Here is a 12,551-nt window from a genome sequence, read left to right on the forward strand (position 1 = left end):
GGTTATTTAATGTTAAGAATGAACTAACACGTCAATACCTTGAGATCATAAACACTTACAACTACAAGGAGTGTAGGATCGTAAGTAGTAAATTTTCTTTATGTATAACTATAGGGAATTATGTATGGTCAACTCATTTTTGAGGCATAAATAATGCAAGAGTAAAATATACGAGGCGAACTAATGATATCATGAATATTAAACTTCAACAACTACAGGTTAATAATCTACTTTAGAACATTAATAAGAAGGTATGATTGATATGAAAATATGCATGAATCCAATAAAATGCATCTAATATTGTAACCACATGACATCTGGAATTGACTTATACATGACATAAAAAAGTTCTTAATTACATAGATGAACCATGAAAAATGAATGTTGGTATGATAGTAACATGGTGGAGAAATATGTTGATAAAGTCTATGTCATGTAAGTGATACCATAAGGATGGTATTATAGGCTGTACCACACCTAGACTATGTACAATAGTACATATGCGACCGTATGACTACATATGCTACAAGGTTTTAAAATGAAATGTGTATTGGTATGTATAGCATACCTTGTGTGTAGGGTATACAATAGTAATTGGATGGATGTATGGCTGGGTAAAGAAACCTCAAGATTACCTAGAAAAAGGAAAGTAAGTCTGGTATAAGTAACTATGGTTAATCGCAGTTTGGCGTACATACAATTATGATGAATATATATTATGATGTGAAATAATATGTTATAACTTTGCAGGAACATTAATGTGGAAAATATGCTAATTGATGTATTGTATGTAGAGAGACAAGCAATAGCCGCCTTAATAATAACAAATTATCATATTTATCATAGTTAGACTTTGCATCGATAAATTCTCACAAATGGTTTGAAAAGAATGTGTGACAAGTAGCTATGGAAGGAGAGATGTTGGGAGCACTCCTTGAGACCGTTGTATCTATGGAAGGAGAGATGATGGGAGCACTCCTTGTGGCAAATGTACATGGGAAATTTTTCATTAGATGGAAAAGCCATGAAAGCTATTGATTTAGAAACCAATTACCTATGTATGAGGATATGATGCAGTGATACATCGAGGATGGTGTAAAATATAAGGGGTGGTGTATGTAACACCCCTCCATTCTGTACTACATTATTGTAAACCTCAGACAAGTTCAAGCTAGGTATAATATCCTCCCTTGTGTGTTAAAGGTTGTAGACCTAAGATGAGGAAAGCTAGGTTTGATACCCTCCTTTGTGGGTTAAATAATTCCACACCTAAGCTGAGGAATTCTATGTAATATGTAATATGAAAAGCAAATGTATTATCAAATATTTCAATAAAATAAATCACATGGAGGGTGGAGCACCAAGAGAGAAGAGATGCTTGCCAAATCCCATAAGGAATGGGATAGAGATGAATCTTTCATGATAAGCTTCGAGACATGATTCTATATAAGCTTCAATCGATTGGATATCCATCAGATGGATGGGAGATAAGTATTCATTGGACATAAAATCTTTGGGGGAGATAAAGGCAATCTTTTATGCGGAAAAGCGTCGTGGGAGATAAAGACAAGCTTTTCTGGATTAGATCTAGAAATTTAAAAAATCCATAAAGTGGGATGTTTTTAATGGTAACTAAATCATGAAAGAGGGTATTAATTACCGAGTGCATCGATCAATTGAGATAGTTAATCCTTGGCAAGATCTCGGCTCGGGGGAATTAGAGGTGATTCATGGCTGGGTGGTGGTGATCCTCCCTCCAAGTGAGATCTAGTTGGTTTCATTTGCATGGAATGGTTGTATGTCACTCACTTTCCCTTCATGTGATTACTTTATTTGGTTAAATATCGGATATGTTATTAATCTTGGTTTATTTTATTTTCTATACACATGAATGGGTATGATACTGAATGAATCTAATGGAAATATTCTTATGTCGGTGAAGGAGATTTATTGTTATATAAAGCCTCTAGCTAACATGGAAGATAGTGGTAGATGATCGTAGATTATCATAGTATAATGTAGGTAAGAGTAATATTTATAATGGAAATGATGGATTCTTACTATGCATGTGTTCTTAATGAATCCTTATGTAGCAGAAGGGCCTATTAAATGGATGAAAACACTTTTGAACAATCTGGTTAAAGAGTAGATGTGAGGAAAGTGTTACATGTTATTATCTGAGTTAATTTATAAAGTTTTTGCACGCATTTTAGTAACTAGGATTTATTATTGTGGAGACAGTTATTGGCATAGAGGCATGCAGAGCAAGTACGAAGTAAATTATAATCGTATATCTAAGGGTAGAGGATATTGATACCATGCGGGGCTTGATGCTTGCATGCTAGGGTTCCTTTTTTTTCCAACTGTTGTTGTATTTATCAAATCATTTGATGAAGAGGAATTAATGGGTCTATGGTATAAGGTTATCTCTTGAATGTGATGTGACCGTCCAACTAGAAGAAGAGGACAGGGAATATTAATTATAACTAAGGATTTTTTTTAAATTATGTGGAATTAGGGGTTATTTCCTGGTAGGCCATGGAGGTATGTTACATAAAAAAAAATTGCATGCATATTTCAAAAACAACAAAAAATCTTTGTGGAAAATTCTAGCAGTGAAATATGTCAATATTACTATGAATGTTCCAACATATCCATGGCATTTAGATATACTCTATCAACCTAATCGTTAACTTATAACTATGGAAATGAGCATAATTATAGGCATATATAACGTGTGGTCGACCGACTTATGTACTAATTATTGCACTGCAAAAGGTGGATCATTAATTCTTATTGGAATTTTTATATTATGTTGTTCTATTTCATAGTTATAACATTCCAACCAAATCTCCATTTCATGTTCTTCTCTCTATTACCTGGTCCTATGCCTAAGATGAGCTTCTTTCAATGTTGAGTTTGTTTGGAGTCGATTTTTTATGTTGTTGTTTTTTATGAACTACCATCATTTTCTATAGTTTTGTTTCAATGAATACATATTCTCCATGTCCAAGAAATTGCAAGATGTCAAGCCCAAAACATTATTCTAGAAATTGTTCTAATTTTCTAGGCTTATTTTCTTTTCTACCCTTTATACGATATCCTCCAAAAAGTTTCATGCAATTGAGCATATATCCTATTGTTGTTGTGTGTCTTCTAGTTGAGTACCTAGAAATATTCCATTTCCATTTATTGTATATGTTTACGTCCCTATTATTTTCCAACTTCGTGAGTCTTTGCTTGCTATACTCTTATGAGATTATGTCACAAGTACTAAAAGGTCAGACTTAAATGGTTGTGTATAATTATGCTTCCCTTTCTTCTTCTTTTTCATCATCTAGAAGGACAAAAATTATATCCCCTTGTTCTTTTAAAGCTTGTGCTGGAATTTGGAATATTATGTTAGATTATTAACTGATCCTATATATATTTGGTTAATTGTAGGCTTATAAAAAATCCCTTGCAGGTCTACATCTAAAGAGTCAACATACCAAACTTGAATTATTTCTAGGGACAATTGAATGTGTGATGAGGGAGGATTCATTTTTTGTATGTGTTGAGGTACTTTCCATCTGTTGGAAGATTTTTAAAGATTTATGGAGGACTAACTAGGGCTTACTAGAAATTTCGCATTCATAACGGTTCATATTCAGCATTTCACCAATGTGTTTTTCCTAGTTCTATATTTTTCCCATCATGATCATTTGACCAATTTATTGTAGGATAGTGATTTTAGTGTTAGAGACTCCCCTTACAAATAGGTCACATAACATAGGTCACTTTTCCATACAAATAGCCAAGTAGAACATATTTCTGTTTCCTAATAAATATTTTGAAATAAAATACAAATAGGTGAAAGCTATAACATAGGTCACTTTTCCATACAAATATCCAAGTAGAACATATTTCTGTTTCCTAATAAATATTTTGAAATAAAATACAAGATAAATAGTGGATTCGCTAAAAAGTGAAGAATCTCAAGTTATGCTAGAAAGTGAACTGGAAATTAAACTTTTTCTGTAAACCATTAGATATATAAAAAAATAATAATAATTACACAAAAGATGTGGAATACCCAAATAATAAACAAATCCATATATGATTCCTAATATCCTATGTTTCTCAAGTAAACTTAAAAAAAAGAACATAAGGCTTCTTATTAAAGAAACAATGTTAAATTTAACCAAACACTTTTTAAATCAATGATAATTAGATAAACCAATCATTCCCAAACAAATGGTTCCTTAAACAATAAAACGAGAACTAATATTGTTTAAGGGGCTAAAAAAAAAAAAAAAAAGAATCTTTTATTCTTAAAAAGGCTTCATATTCTTGGCCAAGATATTAATTATCATTTAATATTACGATATTATGTATGCGAAGAGATCTATTCTAGATTCACGAGATTTTAGCTTTCATTTCCACTAGTGGAGAATAGAGTGAAAATTTAATATTGGAATTTAAGAACAATAATTTTAGAAGACGAGAAAGGATTTCATTAGAATATCTCGTATGGATGGTCATTGTCCAACTTTAACTAACCTTCATGGCCTATTTTTATCATAGGGTGAACTAAGGAATTTTTCATTGTACATATATAATAGAAAATGATCATTTTTAGTAGAAGAGTTGCAATAGGAGGTGATGTAGGTGTTACCTATCCTGAACAATGTGTGTTATTGAACAATTATCACCTTGTTAATGAAAATTATTATCTTTTCCATTGATTGTATATCTATTTTAGTATATTTTCTTATATTTTATTGCTTTCCTAAAATATATTTATTAATTTATCAATAACCATCAAAAAAATTATATTTTGATGTTATAATATTATTCTCTTCCAAATCACGTGGAAGGTGTCTTGCGCATCTCACCTTCATTCAAACGGATGCTTTCATTTTTAATGAGGTTAGCGAAACATTAATATGTGTATAATGGTTTCATTATATTTTTATTTGTATTCTTCAGATTATACTTCTAAAGAAATAAACGGGAATGCATTCAATATTTGCATAACATCAGTAAAATTCATTAAGACAAACTAGGAAAGCTACATAAATTAAATGAATCAAAGGGAAAATAAATTTGAATACATGATAACCATCAAAAAGGTTACCCCCTTTATTTCTATTACATTTCATAGACTAAAAAAAAATAGACATTAATTAAATTATAACTTTATTTAAAATTATATTGTGATTATTTATAAAAAAAAAAGTGCATGCATATTTCAACAGCAACAACAAAAAATATTAGTGTAAATGTTAAGCACTTAAATATGTCAATATGACTATGACTGTTCAAATAGATTCCATGGGGTTTAAATATATGTTATCAACTTAATAACTAAATTATAACTATGGAAGATCTATTCTTCTGATTAGCATAATTGTAGGCATATCTATTTTGCAATTTATAATCAATTTAAGTTAAAATAAAATATTAACATTAAATTAACAAACTAGGGAAGCCATATAAATTAAATGGATCCATATAAATTAAATGGATCGAAGTGCAAATAAAATCCAATCCATGATAATTATGAAAGGAGTACCCCATTATATCTATCACATTTTATAGATTAAAAGAAACATAAAAATTAACTAAATTATACTTTTATTACAAGTTATATTGTGATTATTTACAATAATATTTGTTTACATGCATATTTCAACAAAAAATAATCTTAGTGGAAAATTTTAGCAGTGAAATTTAGCCCTTGGATGAAATTAAATGGTTTGAAATTTTGACTGAAATACTTGTTTGCATCATTGTGAATTATTAATAGTAGGCAAAAAATTATTTTATAAGAAACTTAGGTATGGAGGTCAGCAATGCCTTATTTTAAGGGAGACTTGGAAAAAATAAAATATCTCCTAAAATTAGGAGCTACTAATTTCCATTTACCCCAATTTTCAAGGACAAGGATTTATGGTAGCCATTTCCCCCCTCTCATTTGGTTTAAAATGGGCTCTTTATTTCAGTGACCCTTATATCATGGTATTGAGATTAATTTGTAGAGAACAACCCACATTTAAGTATTCAATAATCTTCTTTCCATTTTTTAAGTTTTCATACTAGGCTTGTGTATTTGCTTTACATTCCAATACCTAGAGCATGCTCTCCTTTCCCTCTTGAATTTTTTGTTTAATTTTTGGGAACTATAATAATTTTGGTGTTGGGATTTAAAAATTACACTCACGTTATTACAATTTTTGTATCTAATTGTTGGAGAAAAATATCTTTTATTTTTTAATTTTTAGGAGCCATGTGGGTGGGGTTGTCTTTAAGTTCATTGAATCAACCTCCAATGCTTTCATTTTTTTCTTGAAGTCTAACCTTTTCTAGAAAACCTTTCTCTTTTGTATTACTCTTGGAATTCATTTTATGTCTTCATTAATGCATATAAAACTTTAGGGGAGATTTTTTTTTTTCAGAAAGTTGAAATTTGAGGGTTGGAAACATTGGGTGTTGAATTTTTATCCAAACAGTAACTAAGGATGATTATCCAAAATATTAAGTTAGTTTTTTTTATTTTTTTACCATTAGGTCCCCATAAAATAAAGAATAAATTCATAGAAGCAAGACTTCCCATCCTTATATAATGACCAAACAATCAATTAAGGTTGACATTTACAGTCCATAATTTTTGTAAGTGATTTGCCTTAATTTCTAAAACAAGGTTGTTATTTAACTAATTTCCTTGCACCTCATAAAATTAGGGTTTTATGAAATGGTTTCACACATGTGTTTCGCTCATGGAACTATTTTTCAATATCCCATAAAATTTCAATTTCTCCAATATACTTTCTTCTGATTTTGTAGGAAAAAATCACGGAGATTAATATTCATGGTTTTATGGTTATTTATGTACTAAATGTAACTTCAGTAAACTTTATATCCACAACTTTCCATTAATTAGATCGGTTCTAAAGGGTTATGCTATTGACTAATCAACTATTACATGAATAGTAAACTAAGATAGTGGTTTTTTTTGAATTTTTTTTGGTTTTGAAAATTTTTTGTTATTGCTTTTTCAATTGGTCTCTTTAAATTTCTCCAAAAAAAATGAAGCATTATGCTTAAGAGAAAATATATGAAGAATATGATATGAATTAAAAAATTTAAAACCCATATGCCAATGGATAGAATATTCCTTCATGAATCCAACATGATCGGGTCCACCACCTAAGGACAAATTTTTGCCTAATTTCACTAGGGTACAAAGGCTATTGTAGAATAATTTTGCATAAGGGGTACTGAAAATGTGTATTTTAAGACTTTGAAAGCTCAATGGAATGCCTAAATTTTGAATTTAAATATATTGATAAATCTATTTTCTTAGGGCTTAAGAAACTTGATCCACCACTTACAAATGTATTGATTGGGCGTTAAATTGTTTGATGTAGTGCTCTTTTTGTTTACCTGAACACTCCCTCTCTGGTTGAAATATGAAACCAAGATCCATGCTAGCATCCATATATATATATATATATATATATATATATATATATATATATATATATAGAGAGAGAGAGAGAGAGAGAGAGAGAGAGAGAGAGAGAGAGAGATTAAAATTCTTATTCATCAGTGGTACATCATAGAACCCTTTCTCCATTGATGGTACATGATCATAATGGAAAAGCATTCAATGGAATCCATTGCTCTGAGTTACTGATTAAAAAAATTGGTAATGGCATGCATGATGGTGTTTATAAAGAGGATAATGCAAAGGCATATAGACAATAACATATAAAAATTATTTCTACTCTATTTTATCATATCAACGTAGGTATGGATAGAATATTAAATTAGCAATTATTGCTAAAGTTAGAAAAAATTGAAAATGCAAAAAATAAATATCCTTGGAAAAATTCATATTAGAGGTTTTCTTTTCTTTTTTTCTCATGTAGCCTAGCAGACAAAAAAATCGCCTTTTTCTCATAATTCTTTCTAGCTAATTTGAGTCAATGAAAGATCACAATATTTCTTGAAATTGTATTGGTGGAGTGTAATGAAAAGGGCAATTCCTCTATAAGTAATATTGTACATTTATTTGCAAATAATATTTATATAATATTTATTCTATTAGAAATAATATTATTTATATCTAGTGTTTTATTTTTAATGATGGTCCCTGTGAAATATTGTAGTTCTTCAATATTCCTTTTCTTTGTTAAGGGTGATTCATAATACAGTAATATTAAATTATAAATTAGATTCCCTAAATACAAAATGGTATATAATATATTTATATTAACTAATATAAATTATTATTATAATCTTATTGATAATTAATATTAAAAAAATATTTTTGATTTATTATTGTCCTAAAATATTTATTAATTAGCGTAGCTAATTATTATAACATTCCGAGAATCATGATATCATGTATAAAAATATTATGCACAATATTTTATATTTTGTTAATATACCATGTAATAATAGAGTTTCTCTAATAATTTGAAAAAGGATTTGGTTATGCAAGATAATGATAATTTCAAGGATTGTTCCACTATGGACATGTCTAGGAATAAATTGAAGATAAGTAATCATTTCTAGGTTAGAGAAAAAAATAAGTGATTCACACCTCCATAGTAATGCTTGAGAACAACAAATTTTGGAGATTAGTTGGTCCATATTAGGAATTATAATTATTGAAACAAGAATATAATTTGAAGTAACAAAAAATTATGTTTGTTTCAATTTTCTTGGATTTTGTAATAGTGTGATACCTTTTTAGTTATAATGGAGTAATCACATTTGCTTTATCCTACAAAATCTCACACAAAAGTATGCTAAGAGTCATGTAAATTGTTTTTCTATTACATATTCAATTCAAAGTTTAACTAATTGGTACCAACTAAACCCTTTAACTTCATAAATTTGGTTCTCATATTCAACGAACGAAGTATCTCCATTGACAACATATACCAAAATCTAAAGGTGTCAAAAAGGAAAATTTAAATACTCTTATTGAAGTCTACTATCCATATTCAAGAAAGCCATAAAGTTATTGAGAACAAAGTGTTGTATGCACAATATAGGGTTATGTGTCATGTAGATTTGATTGAATTTATTGTTCCTCCACATTTGAGGTATGTTCTAAATTATTTATTATAACAAGGTTACTATATGCCAATTTCAAGATAAAATTTAGGTAGAAATGGGTTCTATATTTTATGTTTTATGTTGAAACTACCAATTTTTTACTTTACAAGCAAATAAATATTATTTTAAAATTTAACTTTTAATTTTTTTTGCTTTCTCATCAACCATTCAGCCTTTATAACTTTGAAATTGTAAATCTTTTACCTCAAAAGAAATTAACTTTTATTTTTAAATTTAGCTTTTAATTTCTTACTTTGCCTATTTTAAAATTTAAAGGTTAATTATTTTCGTTTTTTTATTTAAAGTTACTTTTCTTTTTGTTTTTAAATTTAACTTTTAATTTTTTACGTTGCATTTTAAAATTTTAGGGTTAATTATTTGGTTTTTTTTTTTTTTTAATTTAATGTTACTTTTCTTTTTGTGTGTAGAACTTTAACGAATCTAATTAATATTCCCTATTCTATATTTAGGTAATTTTTGCTTTTTGGGTAACTTTTGCCTTTTGGGCTGTCGTAATTAGTATTTCTTGGATTGAACCATAGCATTTAGTTAAGGGAGTTCTAGCACTTTCCACGGGGATCCGAGGAATCCGAATTCGAGCCGTTTATTCATAGCCGTTTCATCATTGTTCAACGCGGATTTCAAAATGGCAATCTCTCGCCAATTTTTTCAAGATGTGTTCAATTGTTTCAAGACGTGTTACATGAATCTGTTCGACCATAAGTCAGATTGAATATAAGTGAGATGATATATACGAAGGTCGTGTGTTCGACTCACAATGTTGTTGGGAGAGCCTCATGTGTTGGATCCACAATGTTGTTGACTCTGTATCTTTGTTTGGTCAGAATGAATATATAAAGGTCCAAGGTCCTCTGTTCGATCAACGCTTTTCTATATCTTTGTCGGGTCCTGTGTTCGATCCAAGCTCCTCTTTATCTTTGTTGGGAGAGCGGCTCTGTATCTTTGTTTGGAGAGCGTGAGACTGCCTCAGACCGAATATATGAAGATCGTGTGTTCTGTCCATTCAATTTATCTTAACATTCTTGACGCATGCGTCTTCTTCTTCGATCTTTGTTTTACTTCTTATTCGATCTCTGTTATTTTTGTTTTAAAGTCTTGATTATAAAAAATTCCCTCAACTATGGATTTGGTTTATTGATAATTTTGTTTGCGGAATCCTGGTTTTAAAGTGTTGTTAATAGAAAAATTCAGCAACTATGCATATCGTTTTGGAAAATTTTGTTTGTACATTTTAAACCATACTTTGTTTTAAACTAGGGTTTATAATTTTTTCCAGCAACTATGGATAATTTTGTTTGCAAATTTGAAATCAGGCCTCTTTTTCCAGGGTTGTTTTATAGTAAGGTTTATAATTCTTTTGTGCAACTATAGATATCGTTTGTGAATAATTCTGTTTGTAGACTTGAAACCATGCAACTATAGTTTGTGAATAATTGTCTTTGTACATTTGAAACTATGCATCTTCTTTGAAAATAAAGTAAGGTGTATATTTTCCTACAAATATGCATAGAGTTTATGGATAATTTTGTTTGCACATTTGAAATGTTGATCACTTGTTCATAATTTTTTTTCTGCAACTATAAGAAATACTTATTGATATTTTTGGTGTTCTATTATAGATTTGTTAACACATTGAAAACTTTCGTCATCAAGATTCAGCCTCAAGTACTATATAGGCTCAATTACTATATCAGGCCAAAGTGTGGACTGAATTTTTGGATTATGGATAACAAGGCATCAATCATAGATACTTGTAGGCACAAAATCATGATCTGAAAATGGAGATTACAACCTTGACTTCATATAAATTCTTGTAAACATGCATCTCTTTGGGGGTTTGTCAAACTATAGATTCGAAAAGTTTTTTGGGTGGGTGATACACTTTGATGTCTTTTTTTTTTAACTATATCTTAATATGAAAATGGATTCAACTTTTTTTTATTGGAATTGGAATTTGGTGCTAAAATTATATATTTTTGAAATTTTTAATATACAAATAAATTTAACTTTGTAAATTATATTTTGAAATATATTTTTAATATTTTCAAATATAAACATGTAGAAATAATGTAAGAATTTGAATTTGACACTTATATCATATATTTTTGAAATTTTTAATACAAAAATAAATTTAAAATAGTTAGAATTTTTTTTATTTTTTTTAAATATAAGAGGAAAATGTTGTGAGGTGTGTTTAATTTCTTTTAATGTTCACAGGTCTTTCAACTTTGATATTGAAAATCATAACTTCTGTTTTGTTATAATAGTTGAAATAGAATGAAGGTATCAAAATACATCTTAGTGTGCCAATACATTAGAAATACACAAATGCATTAGACGTACATCTTAGTTTGGTTGTGTTTGTATCTGTAAGTTACTTAGGGGTTTCGAGAATTTATGTCTATGGGGATTGAGTTTTTTCTTGATTTTATTTTTTTAATATTCTATATAATTAATATATTGATTTTAAATAGTTTTGGAAATTACGAATATGAGTTGTGTTACTTTTCTATAAAATTTTACAAAAAAATTAAAAAATAATTAAATTGTTGTTTTCATAATTACTTATTTATATTGTAAATTGTTATACATGTTACTTGTTATGTTGTCATATATATATTGATATATATTATCACTATAAAGAATGAATCAATAAGTATCATAAATGAAGGGAATGAAATGATATGTAATTTTGATTTCTTTCTTAGGTTTTCTGAGGAGGCCAAGGGGGAGGTGGAGGTGGAGGTGTTGGACGAGGAGGAGGTGAAGGTGGTTGTGGAGGAGGTGGAGGTGGTTGTGGAGGAGGTGGAGGTGGAGCAGGAGGATATGGTGGAGGAGGAGGTGTAGGTGGAAGAGATGGTAGTGATGGTGGAGGTGGAGGAGGAGGTGGTGGAGGTTGAGGTGGTGGAAGTTAAGGTGGTGGAGGAGCTGGAGGTGGAGGAGGAGGAGGTGGCAAAGGTGGTGGAGGTATAGGAGGAGGAGGCGAAGGTGTTCGAGGAGGTGGTGGAGGAGGAGACATAGGTGGTGGAGGTATAGGAGGAGGAGGCGAAGGTGTTGGAGGAGGTGGTGGAGGAGGAGACATAGGTGGTGGAGGAGGTTGTGGAGGAGGAAGAGGTGGTGTACATTGGGGAGATGGTGGAGGAGGAGGAGGAGGAGGAGGAGTAGGTGGTGGTGGTGGTGATCGTGGTGGAAGAAGAGGAGGAGGTGGCAGAATCAGAGGTAACAGAGGATGGGGAGGTGGAGGTGGAGGCAGAGGCAAAGGAGCAGGTGGTGGAGGAGGTGGAGGAAGAGGAGGTGGTGGTGGTGAAGGTGGAGGTGGAGTTGGAGGAGGAGGAGGAGGAGGTGTTGTTGGTGGTCAAGGTGGAGGTGGAGGTGGAGGAGGTGGAGGGGGAGGATGAGGTGGAGGATGAGGAGGA

This window comes from Pinus tabuliformis, chromosome 2_1 (genome assembly GCF_031772625.1).
Source record: "Pinus tabuliformis cultivar Carrire ecotype Pingquan chromosome 2_1, CPIR1, whole genome shotgun sequence".
NCBI lineage: Eukaryota > Viridiplantae > Streptophyta > Pinopsida > Pinales > Pinaceae > Pinus > Pinus tabuliformis.